This window comes from Oryctolagus cuniculus, chromosome 15 (assembly GCF_964237555.1).
Source record: "Oryctolagus cuniculus chromosome 15, mOryCun1.1, whole genome shotgun sequence".
Lineage (NCBI taxonomy): Eukaryota > Metazoa > Chordata > Mammalia > Lagomorpha > Leporidae > Oryctolagus > Oryctolagus cuniculus.
The window spans coordinates 84,964,739-84,981,742 of NC_091446.1; the positions used below are offsets into that span (position 1 = coordinate 84,964,739).

General features: G+C 57.0%; 1 long non-coding RNA gene across 1 annotated transcript; it reads right to left on the reverse strand.

The window, feature by feature from the left end:
* Positions 1-1,038: 1,038 nt before the first annotated feature.
* Positions 1,039-16,080, reverse strand: LOC127488301 (uncharacterized). The gene is made up of 4 exons (XR_011382719.1): positions 16,037-16,080; positions 15,576-15,654; positions 5,385-6,151; positions 1,039-2,817 (listed from the first exon to the last, which is right to left on the reverse strand). It is a non-coding gene; the product is annotated as an uncharacterized lncRNA (long non-coding RNA).
* Positions 16,081-17,004: the final 924 nt, after the last annotated feature.

Sequence of the window (17,004 nt, forward strand, 5' to 3'; positions counted from 1 at the left end):
CACCACTCCACAGGGACACATGGAAGGGAAGGGTGCAGGTGCACCCCCAGTGGAGACACACACCCCCTTCCCGTATCCACAGCGTGCCCGTGACACAACTCCACAGGGATATGTGGGGGGAAGGGTGTAGGTGCACCCCAGTGGAGACACACCCCCCTCCCATATCCACAACGTGCCCGTGACACCACTCCACAGGGGCACGTGGGGGAAGGGTGCAGGTGCACCCCAGTGGAGACACACACCCCTCCCGTATCCACAACGTGCCCGTGACACCACTCCACCAGGGACACGTGGGGGGAAGGGTGTAGGTGGACCTCCAGTGGAGACACACACCCCCCTCCCGTATCCACAACGTGCCCGTGACACCACTGCACAGGGACACGTTGGGGGGAAGGGTGCAGGTGGACCCCCAATGGAGACACACACCCCCCCTCCCGTATCCACAATGTGCCCGTGACACCACTCCACAGGGACACGTGGGGGGGAAGGGTGCAGGTGCACCCCCAATGGAGACACACACCCTCCTCCCGTATCCACAACGTGCCTGTGACACCACTGCACCAGGGCCCACGACACTGCAACCCGCCACAGAAGCTCCAAGACAGGAATTCACATCTACATTGCGGGAAACGAAATAAAAAACCTTGGGGTGGGGGGAGGCAGTGCTGTGGTGGTGTAGTGGGTAAAGCCGCCTCCTGCAGTGCCCGTGTCCCATATGGGCAATGGTTCAAGTCCCAGCTGCTCCAATTCCTGTCCATCTCTGCTATGACCTGGGAAAGCAGTAGAAGATGGCCCAAGTGCTTGGGCCCCTGCACCTGTGTGGGAGACCCGGAAGAAGCTCCTGGCTAGGCCCAGCCTTTGCTGTTACAGTCATTTGGGAATGAACCAGTGGCTGGAAGACCTCTCTCTCTCTCTCTCTCCCCTCTTTCTTTTTTTTTTTTTTTTAAGATTTTATTTATTTACTTGAGAGGCAGACTTACAGACAGTGAGAGAGAGAGACAGAGAGAAAGGTCTTCCGTCTATTGGTTCACTCCCCAAATGGCCGAAACCGCCAGAGCTGCGCCGATCCAAAGCCAGGAGCAAGATGCCCCTTCCAGTCTCCCATGTGGGTGCAGGGTCCCAAGGAGTTGGGCCATCTTCCACTGCTTTCCTAGGCCATAGCAGAGAGCTGGATTGGAAGAGGAGCAGCCGGGACTAGAACCAGCGCCCATATGGGATGCTGGTACCGCAGGCGGAGGATTAACCTACTGTGCCACAGCGTCGGCCCCTCTCCTCTCTTTGTATCTCTTTCTCTCTGACACCCTGCCTTTCAAATAAATAAATAATAGGGTTTTTTTAATTACTTTTGTTAGGACATACATGGAAGCAGAGGGAAAGGTATGAAGTTCAAGCCCAGCTCACGTCCTTGAAGTAGGTGCTGTCCCAGGCTCTGCCCCTTAACCACAGCTTTGTTTCCTGGTTTCCGTGGCCTGGAGTAAGCCCCAGATGGAGAATATTCAACAGAAAACTCCAGAAATGAGCAAGGAACACTTTTTTTCTTCTAAGGCAGATTTTTAATGGCATGCCATTCTGGGTAAAGTGAGGAAATCTCACATCCCCGTCGCATCCACGGGGACGGGAATTGTCCCCTTGTCTGTGTGTTGCTGGCCCTGAGTTTTGCACGCTGGGTCTGCACATGGCCTGTGGAAAAGGCACATCACGAAATGGACATGCATTTCGAAGTGCTCAAACTCAGGGAACATATCTCCTCCATCCACACTTCCACAAGCTTTTTTTTCTTTTTAAATAAATCTGGGTATTTTTAAAGATTTATTTATTTATTTGAAAGGCAGAGTTACAGAGAGACAGAGGCAGAGAGAGCGGTCTTCCATCTGCTGGTTCATTCCCCAGATTGCCGCAACTGCTGGAGCTGTGCTGATCTGAAGCCAGGAGCTTTTTCCGGGTCTCCCACACAGGTGCAGGGGCCTAGGCACTTGGGCCATCTTCTACTGCTTTCCCAGGCCACAGCAGAGAGCTGGATGGGAAGAGGAGCAGCCGGGACTCGAACCAGTGCCCTTATGGGATGCCGGCACTGCAGGTGGTAGCTTTACCAACCACACCAACATCGCCAGCCCCAAGGACTCAAATCTTACCATCACGTGCTCACGAGCATAAAACCCTCCATGAAGACACCAGCTCTGTGCACTGGAAGCAAACCCAGGGTCTTCAGGCATTGAGAAAATTGCTTCGAGGAAGGCACTGCCGAGACAAAGGCAGACAGAGCAGGTGGGCCAGGTGGGCGGTCCCCAAGAGCCCTAAGACAGGACGCACGTGGCCGTCCTGAACCTGGGCATGCGGTGGCCTCAGACCCGGCTCAGCCGCAGCGGTGAGGGGGCCACAGAGCCTGCGGGTGCCATGTGGGGGGCGTGGCAGGCGACAGCAGCTGCACCCCCAACACCTGTGGGCATATTGTCTGTGGGAACTCAGCCCTGGGCTCCACCGCATGATGCCAAGTAAGACAAGCTTGCAACCAAGCAGAAGAGTGAAACCGCAGGGCGGATGCGGCTCCTGGTGCAGATTCACAGTGACGGTCATGAGCTTCGTTGTTCCCGCACGCTTCGATTCTGCGTCAATCAAAAGCAACCATTCTCGGGGTAACGCCATTTTATAGATTCAGGAGTCCCCTTGCTTCTGCTCAGCTATGCTGCAGCTTCAGGACACCTCTCATATGTCACTGTGTGTCTGGACAGAAGATGTGTAAGTGGCTCCCATCCCTTTGGGGAGACTTGCTGGGTTGTGAAATAGCATGTTGAGTCCTTTCACCTCATCCAGGGTGACCTGGTGAGACAGAATCATCCCCCGTCAGGATCCAAAGGCTGAGCCCTGAGAATCTCTGCCTGCAGAAACACGCACACACACACATGTGCACATGCTCACACGCACGTTCAGCACAGGAGCACATGCACACACAAGCACCTATGTTTACACACATGTGCACACAAGTACACATCTGCATGCATGTACATGCAGGCATGTGTGCACATTCAACACAGGCGCACTTACAGATAAGCACATGTGATTGTGCTTGTGCACACAGCTACATGTGCATACATATATGTATATGCAAGCATATGTGCATGTGCAAGCAAATACGTGTGTGCCTGGATGCACATACATGCACATACGTGTACACAAAAGCACACGTGCACATGCACATCCCATACAGGAGCACATGCACACACACATTATGCACATGGACACATACACACACACGTGCAAATACACCTTCAACATAGAGGCACAGGCTCACACAAGCACATTTACACACGTGCACATACATTCACATACATGTACATATGTGCACGTGTGCACATTCGACGCATGAGTATAGATGCACAAAAGCACATGTATGCACATTCAGCACAGAAGCAGATGCACACAGCACCTTTATGTGCATGCATGTACACATATGTACACGTGTGTGTGTGCACGTGCTCAGGTGCACGTTCAACACATGAGTGCATGCACACACAAGCACGTTTATGCACAGGCACACATGCACATGTGCTCACATGAGCACACACAAACGTGTGCATGCAAACACACACACACACAGTGAAGAACATTGGCCACTGCCATGTGACCCTCCCCTGAGAGTATGAACGTGCGGACTCTCACGCCCAGGACGGCTTCCCTTCAGCTGTGGTTTGCACATGATTTGTTCCCCCCAAAACTCCAGCAGAGGCTTGGTCCCCCATGGAATGTGGGGCATTGCGGGGAGTGAGGCGTCTGGGCCATGGGGACGCTATGAATGCCTTTCTCACGTGAGTTCTCCCTCACGTGGGACCAGATCCGTCTCCTGAGACTGTGTGTGAGAAAGCCAGCCTGGAGCCCTCATGCTGCCCGTCTGCCTCCTGCCATGAGCTGAAGCCCCCAGGGCCAGGAGCCATAGTCAGCCCCGTTCCTGACAGGCTGCCCGGCCGAGGGGGCTCTGTGCTTACGAAGTTCTAAGACAGGAAGGATTGTGCAGGTGACCTCCAGGTGCCTCCTCTGATGGCTGGGTTCAACATCCTGGGCGGACCCGACCCAGCCAGGGGAGCCCTTGAAAGGAGAGCCTGGAAGCGAGAGAGGAGCCCCCGAGCCAGGAGCTGCAGGCGACCACTAGGCACTGGCAGCAGCTCCCAGGTGACCGTCGGCACACACGGCGCCTCGGCCCCAACTCTGCCAACAGCCCTGCAACTCTGGGGGGTACAACGCAGTAGCACCTGGGCTGCAGCCCTCTGAGGCCCTGGGCAGAAAACCCAGCTGTCCTGGGCTGCAACTCCTGACCCAGACACACTTTAAGGCAATGAGAAAGCATTGTGCATGCTGCTAAGTGTGTTGTGTAATAATTTTTAAAAAGCTACACACAGGGTGCCGGCATTGTGGCGCAAGCAGGTTAAGCCGCCGCCTGTGACGCCGGCATCCCATATAAGCATGCTCCACTTCCGATCCACCTCCCTGCTAATGCGCCTGGGGAAGCAGCAGAAGATGGCCCAAGTCCTTAGGAATCTGCCACCATGAGGGAGACCCGGATGGACTTCCAGGCTCCTGGCTCAGCCCCCAGCCATTGTGGCCATTTGGGGAGTGAACCAATGAATGGAAGATATCTCTCTCTCTCTCTCTCTCAACTCTGCCTTTCAAATAAATAATAATTCTTTAAAAAGAAAGAACGAACGAACGAAAGAAAGAAAAGCTACAACACACTCACGCCATCATTCTGCCCTCAGAACCCCAGACCCTTCTTAGTCTAGTTCTCAAATATTCCCGACAGCCAAGGCCCTCTTGCGTGCACTCAGTAACTCGTTCATCTCTTAGTCCTGTGTGGGCTCTGAGCTGGGAGCGCTGACTCATTTACCCACATGGGATTCCCAGAAGGCCAGTCTGGGGGGAGGGGTCAGGGTACTGGACAGCGGAAGCCAGCCCCGAGAAGGGACGTGAAGACAGAAGAAGGAGACGGCGGGGTGAGAACATCCGCAGAGAGAGGACTTGGAACACGGTTGCTGAGCCAATGTCGACAGGCCCTTGCAAGCAGCGATAGGTCTGACCACCAGCGCTGCTAACGGAGCCTCTCCCACCAGCGCGCGTCTTACAGAATGTCCTAGTGGCCATGTCCAGAGGAGACTGGACTGAGTGGGCCCCGGGACAGGTGCAGCTGTCCAGCTAGGCGTTCCCAAGGATTGAGGCTGCCGAGCTGGGAGGCAGAGGACATAGCAGAGTCTGTCCGGGACGGGCAGAGCCGACGCAAGGAGAAGCCAATTCACAAAATCAAAGGAGAGAGGAAGAAACCCGGGGGGGGGGGGGGGGGGGGTTGTGGGGGGGGACCACGAGAAGCTTGTTCTAGAGAGAGAAGAGCACGCCCTTACCCTGCAGTTCTCACCGTTGCCATCACGTCCTCCGCACAGAACCACAGTATCCAGGCGCCCAGCAGGTGCCCCTGCGAGCCCTGCGCATGCGTGCAGGGCGGGAGATGCAGGCCCCACCTTAAAGCAGCAGGTGTGGGGAGCGACTGGTTGTGCCTGGGCGAGATGGGGACTTTTACTCACAGCAAATCCCCTGCTGAGCGCCCCACTCCTTACCTCTGGCTTACCTCTCGCCGGGAGTCCCGCACACGCACGCACGCACGCACCGGCTCGCCCACGACCCCTCTGCTGTCAGGGGACCATCGCTGTGGGAACTGTGCCTCACTAACTCCATTCAGGAGGCCAGAGCCGCTGCAGGTGGGGCTCTTGAGTGAGCATGTGAGGAGCACCTGGGCCCAGGCAGACGGAGGGGCGGGGCCAGGGAGGCAGGGGAGGGGCGCTCTGGGGAAGCGGGCCGTGGAAGAGACCCAGGGAGGCCCTGGAGCTGCGTCTTGTGCTGTCCAAATCCAGGTCCCATCTCTCTGTCACAGCACAGCGCAACTCACCTGGGTCGGCGTCATCCTCTCCGTCACGTGGCCCTGCCAGATCCATCGCCCGCAGAAAGAACGTGGACCTCACCCCACGTGCAAAGGGTGAGAGAAGGCGCCGAGCCCAGAGGGAGGGCTAAGGAGACAGAGCCCACGGTGGTGTCCACCAGCCTGGAGCCAAGGGAAGGGGGTGACTTGGTCTTGGCGGAAGCAGCAGGACCAACCCAGGCAACACAGCACGCCCTGGAGAGAGACAGAGGAGCACCAGGCTGTGGAGCGAGCGCCTTCTGGGTGCCTGGCTCCAGCTGCACAGACTCTGCTCCCCGGCGGCTGCTTCCTGGTGGAGCTGCCATTCAACGTTATCGATTGGGGCTGGCGCTGTGGTGCAGCCGGTTAAAGCCCTGATCTGAACCGCCGGCATCCCATATGGGCACCAGTTCTAGTCCCAGCTGCTCCAGCTCTCTGCTCTGGCCTGGGAAAGCAGTGGAAGATGGCCCAGGTCCTTGGGCCCCTGCACCCACCTGGGAGACCTGGAAGAAGCTCCTGGCTCCTGGCTTTGGATCAGCGCAGCTCTGGCCATTGTGGCCATCTGGGGAGTGAACCAGCAGGTGGAAGACCTCTCTCTCTGTCTCTAGCTCTCTCTGTAACTCTGACTTTCAAATAAATAAAATAAATCTTTTTTAAAAAGTTATAGATCTTCTGCTGTGCCAGGCAGCACCAGGACTGCCCCCGGAAGACCTGGGAGGTGGCACCTGCAGGTTCTGAGCCAGGAACGAGTGAGAGCCATCTCTGTGGATGTGCTTCAGAAAGTTCATGGGAAATAGAACTACAAGATCAAGTTCAGTGGGTGCAGAAACGTGAAAGTCACGTGCAGCTTTTCATGACATGCACATTCTGTACATTTTTTAAAGAATTATTTTTATTTACTTGAAAGAGTTACAGAGAGAGGCGGAGAGAGAGAGAGGTCTTCCATTCCACTGGTTCACTCTCCAAATGACCGCAATGGCCAGAGCTGCGCCGATCCAAAGCCAGGAGCCAGGAGCTTCCTCTGGGTCTCCCACGTGGGTGCAGGGGCCCAAGCACTTGGGCCATCTTCTACTGCTATCCCAGGCCATAGCAGAGAGCTGGATCGGAAGTGGAGCAGCCGGGACTAGAACTGGCACCCATATGGGATGCCAGCACCGCGGGGTGGGGCTTTAACCCGCTGCGCCACAGCACCGGCCCCTTTGTGAATTTTTGAAGACCCCTTGTGTGCATGGATTTTTGTTTTTTTACACCCAAATAAACATGTCTTTCAATTTCATTTTTCATAAGCTTCTTTTCATTTACCCCGTAGGCTCAAGATTGCAGAGACTAACATGAGGGCTGGAAGGGGGCCCCTGTGGCCAGGCCGCCGTGCCCGGAGCCTCGCCTCGCGGGTGAGACAGGCCGCCTGCGGTCCTGGGAGCCAGAGCATCCTGGGCTTCTCCCAGCTTTGCTGCTGCTGTTACTTCATCCTTGTGCAAGGTCCTAATTGGCAGGGAAGGGGTCATAGCAGGAAACTGAGGACTCCGGAAAGCAAAGGGTTAAATCCTGGAGTGTCAAGATCAAGGGTAGAGGAATTGCTTCTGAGGGCAGCAGTGGGGGGTGGGAGGGGGATCGCAGGGTCTGGTCACGTACCATAAGGGAGGACAGATGTGCCAGCAGGCGCCGAGATGGGCATGGGGCCGTCACTCTGTGAGAAAGAGGTGGCTGCCCAGCACAGCCCCGTGTGCAGTGGACCGTGGAGGCCACACACTGGCCATGGAACCAAGTACATGATCCTCTTGCCTTCTTAGTCAGCGGCGACCCCGGGCAGAGCAGCCGGCCCCACTGAGTCGCTGTGGGGCACTGGCAGAGGGTCAAGGGGGAGAGGTCCAGCCAGGGCTGAGTGACCTTGAGAAGACCTTTGCGGGAAGAGCGGCGTGTTGCAATGCGTGTTGCAACGGGAACAGGCAGAACCCTTCCGAAACCAGGCATCTGACCAGGCACTTTTGAAGCCCTGCGAGACAGCTCTCCTGGAAGCTTTGTGGAAAGACCTCATCTCGCACCCCAGCCGTCTCAACACAGAGCAGATAAATGCTACACGGACAAGCTTCCAAGGTAACCGCAGCAACAGGAAAATAAAGCCAGGGGGTGGGGGGAGGGGAAGGGAGGGGTCAGCTAAGAAGACAGACGTGTCCAACACCTCCAGGCAGTGTGCGATCGGTGCTGTCCCTCCAGGGTGCACAGTGAGGTCCTTTGGGGCTCTGCCTCCCTGGAACCCTCTCCTTCCACAAGTCTCTCTTTACAGCAGCTGGGTCTCCATAGTTCGGCCATGACCTTGTGGGGCCTGACCCCCCAAATCCCAGCAGTCTGGGCTTTGCCTCCCCTTGCTCTGTGTGCATCCTCCTGCGACACACAGTGCAAACCAGAAACATTCAATTCCCTGCGAGAGTGTTCAGAGAGGAGGCGAGATCCACACGGAAGCTGCACAGAAATTTAAAAAAAAAAAAAAAGTGAGCAGACAACACAGGGAATGGTGTGACACAGTGTGCTCTGTGTTAGGCTGCTTTGAAGTGTCCAGATGCACAGCCAGCCAGGGGCTGACAGCAGGGGCACACGGGGGCCGGGGACAGGCAGAAAGCAAGGATGAGAAAGAGACGGCCCATTCGGTCCTTGTCGCCAAGTATTCCCTCGTCTGAATGACCCTCTCGGCCCAAAGTACTATCTTTAAAAAGATGGGCTTTTAAAAAATAAATAAATGATCGAATCTGTCGCTGTGGCAAATAGTATGGCAGGTCCTCAAAGCATGAAATGCAGGGGGTGGCGCTGTGGCGTAGCTGGTGAAGCCGCCTTTTGCAGCGCCAGAATCCCATGTCGGTGCCAGTTCGAATCCGGGCTACTCCACTTCCCATCCAGTTCCACTTCCAATCCAAAAAGCCTGGGAAGACATCAAAGGATGATCCCAGTGCTTGGGCCCCTGCACCCATGTGGGAGACCCGAAGGAAGCTCCTGGCTCCTGGCTTTGGTCCAGCCTAGCCCTGGTCATTGTGGCCATTTGGAGAATGACCAGTGGATGGAAGATCTCTCTCTTTCTTTCTTTCTCTTTCTCTTTCTTTCTCTCTCTCTCTCTTTTTCTTTCTCTTTCTCTTTCTTTCTCTCTCTCTCTTCCTCCAATTCTTCTGACTTTCAAATAAAATAAATAAATCTTTAAAAAAAAAAAAAACCACTAAATGCAGAATTTGCACTGGAAATTCCAGCTCTGGTTTTGACACCAAAGCAATGACAGCAGCACTGGCTGTCGGGCGGGCACTCACGTTGGTATCCACAGCACCTATGCCGGGACAAAGGGCGGGGGGGGGGGGGCACGTGGCTCCACCAGCCACCTGGATTTAGGCTCAGCCAATCGTGAAGGTCTGTGTATTCCACCAGAATTTTAAAAACTCCACTTTAAAGTTTCAAATGCAGCCGGCGCCGCGGCTCACTAGGCTAATCCTCTGCCTGCAGTGCCGGCACACCGGGTTCTAGTCCCGGTCGGGGTGCTGGATTCTGTCCCGGTTGCCCCTCTTCCAGGCCAGCTCTCTGCTGTGGCCCGGGAGTGCAGTGGAGGATGGCCCAAGTGCTTGGGCCCTGCACCCCATGGGAGACCAGGATAAGTACCTGGCTCCTGCCTTCGGATCAGCACGGTGCGCTGGCCGCAGTGCCGCTGGCCGCAGCGGCCACTGGGGGGTGAACCAATGGAAAAGGAAGACCTTTCTCTCTGTCTCTGTCTCTCTCTCACTGTCCACTCTGCCTGTCAAAAAAAAAAAAAAGTTTCAGATGCTTCCTTCTCCCTTCCCTACTACCACCAGCGGGGCTTCTCTGTCCCACACGGTGTCTGGCATCCTGGGTGAGGTGGGGGGAGGGGTGCAGCCCACAGAGCAGCCAGGAGCGCAGCTGCAGGCCCCCAGCGCGAGCCTTTGTAGGCGTCCTGGGCCCAGGCTGTGCAACCAGGGCTTCCCGCAGACCCTCATCCTGCCCTGTCCTCAAACGGTCAGGGTGTGTCCGAGGGTCCTGGCCCTGCGTTTCTGGGGTTCCTCCGAATCCGTGGGTGAACCCCATCCCCCCACATCCTGCACCCCAACAACAAGGGAGGAGAGCCCCTGCCCAGTTCCGGGACCCCGCTCTGCCCCTCTGACTTCCATCCCCTTCCTGGCCCCGCCTGGCATCCACTCGGCACCCCCACCCCACGCACCGTCGGCACCCGACTCCAGGCTCAGTCCCCTCCATCCCTGTTCTTGTCACAGGCCTTGGTGCCCTCCCTTGAACACACCCTCGGGGGACCTGCCCCACCCACCCGTGCTTCCTGCTTCCCCCAGCAGACAGGGGGAGAGGGGGAGCGGATGCCCACGCGCTGCCCTACCTGCTACCCCTACGCATCTCAGCCCTCACTTCCGACTGCACCTGGGACCCTGCAGCGGCCCCCCAGGAAGGGGGCCCTGGACAGACCCAGCCCCTTGACCTCGGACCTTCCCGACTCCAAAATCTTGAACTCGATCCATCTTCATTCCCCATAAATCACCCGGTCTGTGTGATGTCCGGCACTAGCAACAGAAAACGGACGCAGATGCTGCCTCCGGGGTGCGGCTATTTCGTCCCCAGAACGCCTTCTCCTTCTCCTACAGCTCCTGTCTGCTACATGCCCACACTTGGGATTGAGCAAAGCCCCAGCCCCTAAACACCCCTCTGAGCTCACTGGATGAAACGGAAACATGGAGAAGAACCACCCATGGCCAGGCAGCCCGAGTCCACAGCCCGTTCTCCAGCCAGCGGGACAGCGAGGGAGGAGGAGGCTCAAGGTCTGTGTGTGTGAATGACTGTGGGCGCACAGTGTGGCATCACTCAGGAGGCTGGCCCAGGGCCCTCGTATTAAGAACCCAGCAGCCACACTCCCGCTATACCTAGCAAGACCTTGCCAAACAGTGAGTCATTTACACACCAGAGTGCAGTGAGGGGCTGGCGCTGTGGCGTAGCGGAGTAAAGCCCTGGCCTGCAGCACCCGCATCCCATACGGGCGCCGGGTCAAGTCCTGGCTGCTCCTCTTCCAATAGAGCTCTCTGCTGTGGCCTGGGAAAGCAGTGGAGCACGGCCCGAGTGCTTGCGCCCCTGCACCCGTGTGGGAGACCCGGAAGAAGCTCCTGCCTCCTGGCTTTGGATCAGCGCAGCTCCAGTCATTGCAGCCAACTGGGGAGTGAAACAGTGGGTAGAAGACCTCTCTCTCTCTCTCTCTCTCTCTCTCTCTCTCTCTCTCTGCCTCTACTTCTCTCTGTAACTCTGTCTTCCAAATAAATAAAATAAATCTTAAAAAAAAAAAAAAGAATCCGATGTTTTGAATTCTTCAAAGCCAGAGACAATCTCTTATCTAACTTAAAGCCACAGTGTCTAGCTTGTGCATATAGTAGGTGCTTAATCAGTATTTGTTGGAATAAAAACATGAGAAATTTTGAAAAAAAATCCTTGTGATTTTCTGTATATGTTTTCTGCATATGATACATACATGGAAGTATATGCACAATGTGCATGCATACATGTACAACACACACATGTCTTTGTGTGTGTTGATTTGTCAGTACTCTTTTTTTGCAATCAAATTCTCCCTGGGACATACAAATTTGCCTGGTGAAGACCTCCCAAATCGGCAGGACATCAGGTCTGGGGAAAGAAATATAACTGGCGGAGCTGGTGCTGTGGCATAGCAGGTAAGGCCCCCGCCTGCAGTGCCGACATCCCATATGGGCACCGGTTCAACTCCCGGCTGCTCCACTTCCGATCCAGCTCTCTGCTATGGCCTGGGAAAGCAGTAGAAGATGGCCCAAGTCCTTGGGTCCCTGCACCCGCGTGGGAGACCTGGAAGATGCACCTGGCTCCTGGCTTCGGATCAGCTCAGCTCCGGCCACTGTGGCCAATTGGGAAGTGAACCGTGGACAGAAGACCTTTCTCTCTCTCTCCCTCTGTTTGTAACTCTATCTCTCAAATAAATAAATAGGCCGGCACCGTGGCTCAATAGGCTAATCCTCCGCCTGTGGCGCTGGCCCCTGAGTTCTAGTCCCGGTTGGGGTGCCGGATTCTGTCCTGGTTGCCCCTCTTCCAGGCCAGCTCTCTGCTGTGGCCAGGGAGTGCAGTGGAGGATGGCCCAAGTGCTTGGGCCCTGCACCCCATGGGAGACCAGGATAAGTACCTGGCTCCTGGCTTTGGATCAGCGCGGTGCACCAGCCGCGGTGGCCATTGGAGGGTGAACCAATGGCAAAAAGGAAGACCTTTCTCTCTGTCTCTCTCTCTCACTGTCCACTCTGCCTGTCAAAAATAAATAAATAAATAAAATCTTTTTTTAAAAAAGTACACATTAAGGCACTGGTTTTGGAAAGATCCTAGTGAGCTATTGCAGAGAATCCACACAGGAGCACACCAACCAAACGCGGTGCTAGTGGGAGAGGAATGGCTGTGCGTGAAGCGGCCGTCCCTGGTACTGCAGCTCCAAGAGCGGGCCATAGACAGAGGCAGGGGATCCCGCCCAGCCCATTCTGTAGAGGGCACAGGCCGCCAGCATCGCTTGTCTATGAAATACAGATTCCCCATAAAGCAGTTTTATTAGCACATTCAGGAAAAGCTCGACTGTAAGCCAAACGCATTGAAACGGTTTTATCTCAAGCCAGGGATTAGACTGAGCATCAGACATCAGTTGTTTGCACAAGCACTTAAAAAGAAATCGCCCGGGATATACGGAGCAAGCCAGACTTGAGTGACTCCCCTGGGATTCGGAAGGCGAGCTGGAGAAACCAGAAAACACGGTCCTTGGTCCCATCTGTCCCGGCGTAGAACCCTCCTCGGTGTGTCCGTATTTGCCCATCTCACACCAGAAGCGTTGGCAGCTGCCCCAAGTGACTGTAGCAGAAAGACTCACCCAGCCAGGAGACCTTGTCCCACAGGAATGGGAGGGACATGCATTTCTGGACAATGCGCGGCAGAAAACCAGGCAGAGGAAGGTCAAGGACATCGCGTTAACAGGTACAGCGGGGTGAGGTCACTGACCACAGAGGACTCCGCCCGGGAGCCACAGTGTGTGTTGCAAAGACTTGCTTCTGGCAGCGGGCAGGTGGAGGAGTGCGTGGTGAGAAACAGAGGCAGGGGCAGAGGGGGCAGAGCTCAGCCCCTGCCCCCACCCCCAGGGGCTCCAGTCAGTGCTGGCTCCCCGGAGCACCGAGGAGGGAGTCCCGCCTGGGCACAGGAGCTCCAGAGAGCACAGGACCCAGGGCAGGAAGGCACAGGTCTTCTTCAAATCTTGCCCAGAGCTGGGAGGCAGCGGCTGCAGGCAGCTCCCATGCACGGCCCCAGGGCTCAGGGTCCCAACTCTCTCCCCTTGCCAAACACTGCTCATCCTCAACAATTTCTTCTCCCATTGCGAGCGAGCTCTCTCTCTCTCTCTCTCTCTCTCTCGATTTCAGCACCCAAACAAGTTCATGTCGGTCCCATCTTAACTGGCAGCTGACTCCCCCGCCCCCGTGCTGGTCCCCACCCAGACCCCTACTCTGAGTGGGGTCTCCTCAACATTCGCCATCGAGTGTCCCGGAGGCCCTACTTCCAAGACAGGCAAAGCTGGACTCCAGCCCTCCGTGCCCCATGGGGGAGGCACCCTGGGACAGTTGCAGAGGGCTTCAGAGGAGGACCAGGTGGACCGGAAGTGCTCCCCAGCCCCACAGCCGGAGCCCCACCCAAAGCACCCGTGCCCCGCAGGGCTCTTCGTTGGAGCCCCACCCAAAGCACCCGTGCCCCGCAGGGCTCTTCGTTGGAGCCCCACCCAAAGCACCCGTGCCCCGCAGGGCTCTTCGTTGGAGCCCCACCCAAAGCACCCGTGCCCCGCAGGGCTCTTCGTTGGAGCCCCACCCAAAGCACCCGTGCCCCGCAGGGCTCTTCGTTGGAGCCCCACCCAAAGCACCCGTGCCCTGCAGGGCTCTTCGTTGGAGCCCCACCCAAAGCACCCGTGCCCCGCAGGGCTCTTCACTGTCGCCTCTCTGCTCCTTGTCCCGCTGCCCCACAGCTCCAGGAAACTCTCCCCACCAAGCAGCCGAGCTTGCAGGCGGCTGCGTCCGTCGGATGCGTTTCAGTCCCTGAAATGGACCTCCACTGGTTACCCGGCCCCGGGGTCTCAGCTGCCACAGCACTGCAGTCATACATCTGGAGAATTCCCTGCTGTTACAACACAATTCTTACCAATTTTCATGTTAGTGTGAAAAAGCAGGTTTTTTTTTTTTTTTTTTCAAAAATGGCTGATTCTATAAAAGGATGTGAAGTGTGGGGCTGGCGCTGTGACATAGCAGGTAAAGCCTCCGCCTGCAGTGCCGGCAGCCCATGTGGGCGCTAGTTCAAGTCCCAGCTGCTCTACTTCCAGTCCAGCTCTCTGCCATGGCCTGGGAAAGCAGTGGAGGGTGGCCCAAGTGCTTGGACCCCTGCACCCACCTGGGAGACCCAGAAGAATCTCCTGGCTCCTGGCTTCAGATCGGCACAGCTTTGGCCGTTGTGGGCAATTGGGGAGTGAACCAACGGATGGAAGACCTCTCTCTCTGTCTCTCTCTGCCTCTCCTTTCTCTGTGTGTACCTCTGAATTTCAAATAAATAAATAAATATTTTTAAAAAAAAGAGAGAGAGAGATTTATGTATGTATTTTGAAAAGCAGAGTGGTAGAGAGACGGGGACAGAGACAGACAGAAAGCTCTGTCTTCATCCTTTGATTCACTCCCCAAATGGCCTCAAAGGCCAAGGCTGGGCCAGGCTGAAGCCAGGAGCCTCTTCCAGGTCTCCCACGCGGGTGCAGGGCCCAGGGACTTGGGCCATCCTCTACTGCTTTCCCAGGCCATAGCAGAGAGCTGGATTGGAAGTGGAGCAGCCGGGACCAGAACTTGTGCCCATACGGGATGCAGGCTCCACCCCAGCGCCGGCCCCAGGGAGCTATTCTGAGCAGGAGGCTGGGGACATGGCCTGCAGGGAAGGGTCCTAGCGGGTCCCACCTGGCTGCCAAGGAACACCTGAGCCGGCATCATTTACGAAGAACAGGAAGTATTTCCTGATGATTCTGGAGGCTGACCGTGCCAAGGTGAAGGCTCTGGCATCTGGGGAGGCTTCTTCCTGCTAAGTGGGCGGGACAGTGGGGGCGGGGCGTGGAGGGCGGGGACCGTGGGGGAGGGGAGGGCCGCGGGGGGCGGGGACCGTGGAGGGCAGGGACCATGGGAGATGCGGGGACCATGTTGCGGGGGTGGGGATCATGGGGAGCGGGGACCATTGGGGCGGGGACCGTGGGGGCGGGGATGGTGGGGGGCTGGAATGGGGGGTCGAGGATCATAGTGGATGGGGAATATAGAGAGCAAGGGACTATTGTGGGGGGCGGGGACCGTGGGGGCGGGGACAGTTGCCGGGCAGGGGTGCGGGGGAGGTGGCGGCGGCTGCAGGCCGAGGACAGGCCCCACACAGGAGCCCCGCGCCGCCGGGATGCAGCCCGCCGGTCCCGCCTGCCAGGCTGAGCGCACGAAGCGGGACCCTCGCCCCGGCTTCCCGCGGCCGCTCCGCTCGCTCCCTCTCCGGTCTTCACATCTGTGTTTGCTGCTGCCATACAGAAACACTCAAGGATGAAGCCTACCTTTCGTTCTTGGTCCCCAGGGCCACGGGAAGGATCCTCCCCGGGCTTCCAAAAAGACGCCAAAAACGGATTGTTTTATCTGGAAAGCAGAGTGACAGAGGGAGACAGAGATGTTGCACCCCCTGGTTCACTGCCCAGAGGCCCACAGCACCCAGAGCTGGGCGAAGTCAGGATCCAGGAGCCCCCTGCCCGTCACCCACGCGGGTGGCACCTGGGCCGCGCCGGCTTGCCTCCAGGCGCAGTAGCAGACAGCCGGCCGGCAGGGAGCCGCCAGGGCTCAAAGCGGTCCGGGATGGGACGTGGGCATTTCCCGCGAAGCCACAGCGGGCCCCACAGCCGGCTTTCCAGATGTTAACGCAACGGGGGAAAGACACGTGAGGCTATGCGGACGGTCAGGGGCAGGAGCGGAAAACAGCCACAGCCCTGACTCCAATCACACCCCACGCCAGCGCAGGACTTACCGGGAGACCATGCACAGGATGTTTTCATGCTGCTATCTTAACACTTTTTTTTTTTTTTTTTTTTTTTTTTTTGGATACACTAAGCACATAAAAATGTTGCTACGCAGGAACTTTAAGGGACAGGGGTGAGAAAACTGACTCAGCCTGGCTGCAGAGCTGGAAGCCTCCAAGGTTCAGGGAGCCTCAGGGCCGGCCCGGCTGGGGGCTCTCCAATGCCATGGGCTCAGTGCTTATTGCTGCCAGAATGTGAGACTGTACGGTCCCAGCCCCACACCTCCTCCTCCTCCTCCTCCTCGATGAGTAGCAGAGCCGTGGTTCCAGCAAACTCAACACCCTTTCCAGGGAGCTTGGCCACCAACCTCCATGGCAAGAAGTGCATGGATCCTCAACTTCTTCCTTGGTAACAGAACATGGAACTAGAGCAAGAGGAAATGTGGGTGACAGCAAAGTATGGATAGTTAGTCACTGGGTCCAGTCTCCCCAAGGGGCTGTCTCAGGAGGCATCACTGGATGCTCCAGGCACCGCGTCCTTGGAGACAAACCGGCTGTGTGTGCCTGTTCTGCCCCACGTGATCGGCATCTCATCACAACAGACACCTGAGGAGAGCCACTTAGAAAAGAGGAAGGTTTGGGGCCGGCGCCGCGGCTCACTAGGCTAATCCTCCGCCTAGCGGCGCCGGCACACCGGGTTCTAGTCCCAGTCAGGGCGCCGGATTCTGTCCCGGTTGCCCCTCTTCCAGGCCAGCTCTCTGCTGTGGCCAGGGAGTGCAGTGGAGGATGGCCCAGGTGCTTGGGCCCTGCACCCCATGGGAGACCAGGAAAAGCACCTGGCTCCTGGCTCCTGCCATCGGATCAGCACGGTGCGCCGGCCGCAGCGTGCTGGCCGCGGCGGCCATTGGAGGGTGAACCAACGGCAAAAGGAAGACCTTTCTCTCTGTTTCTCTCTCTCTCACTGTCCACTCTGCCTG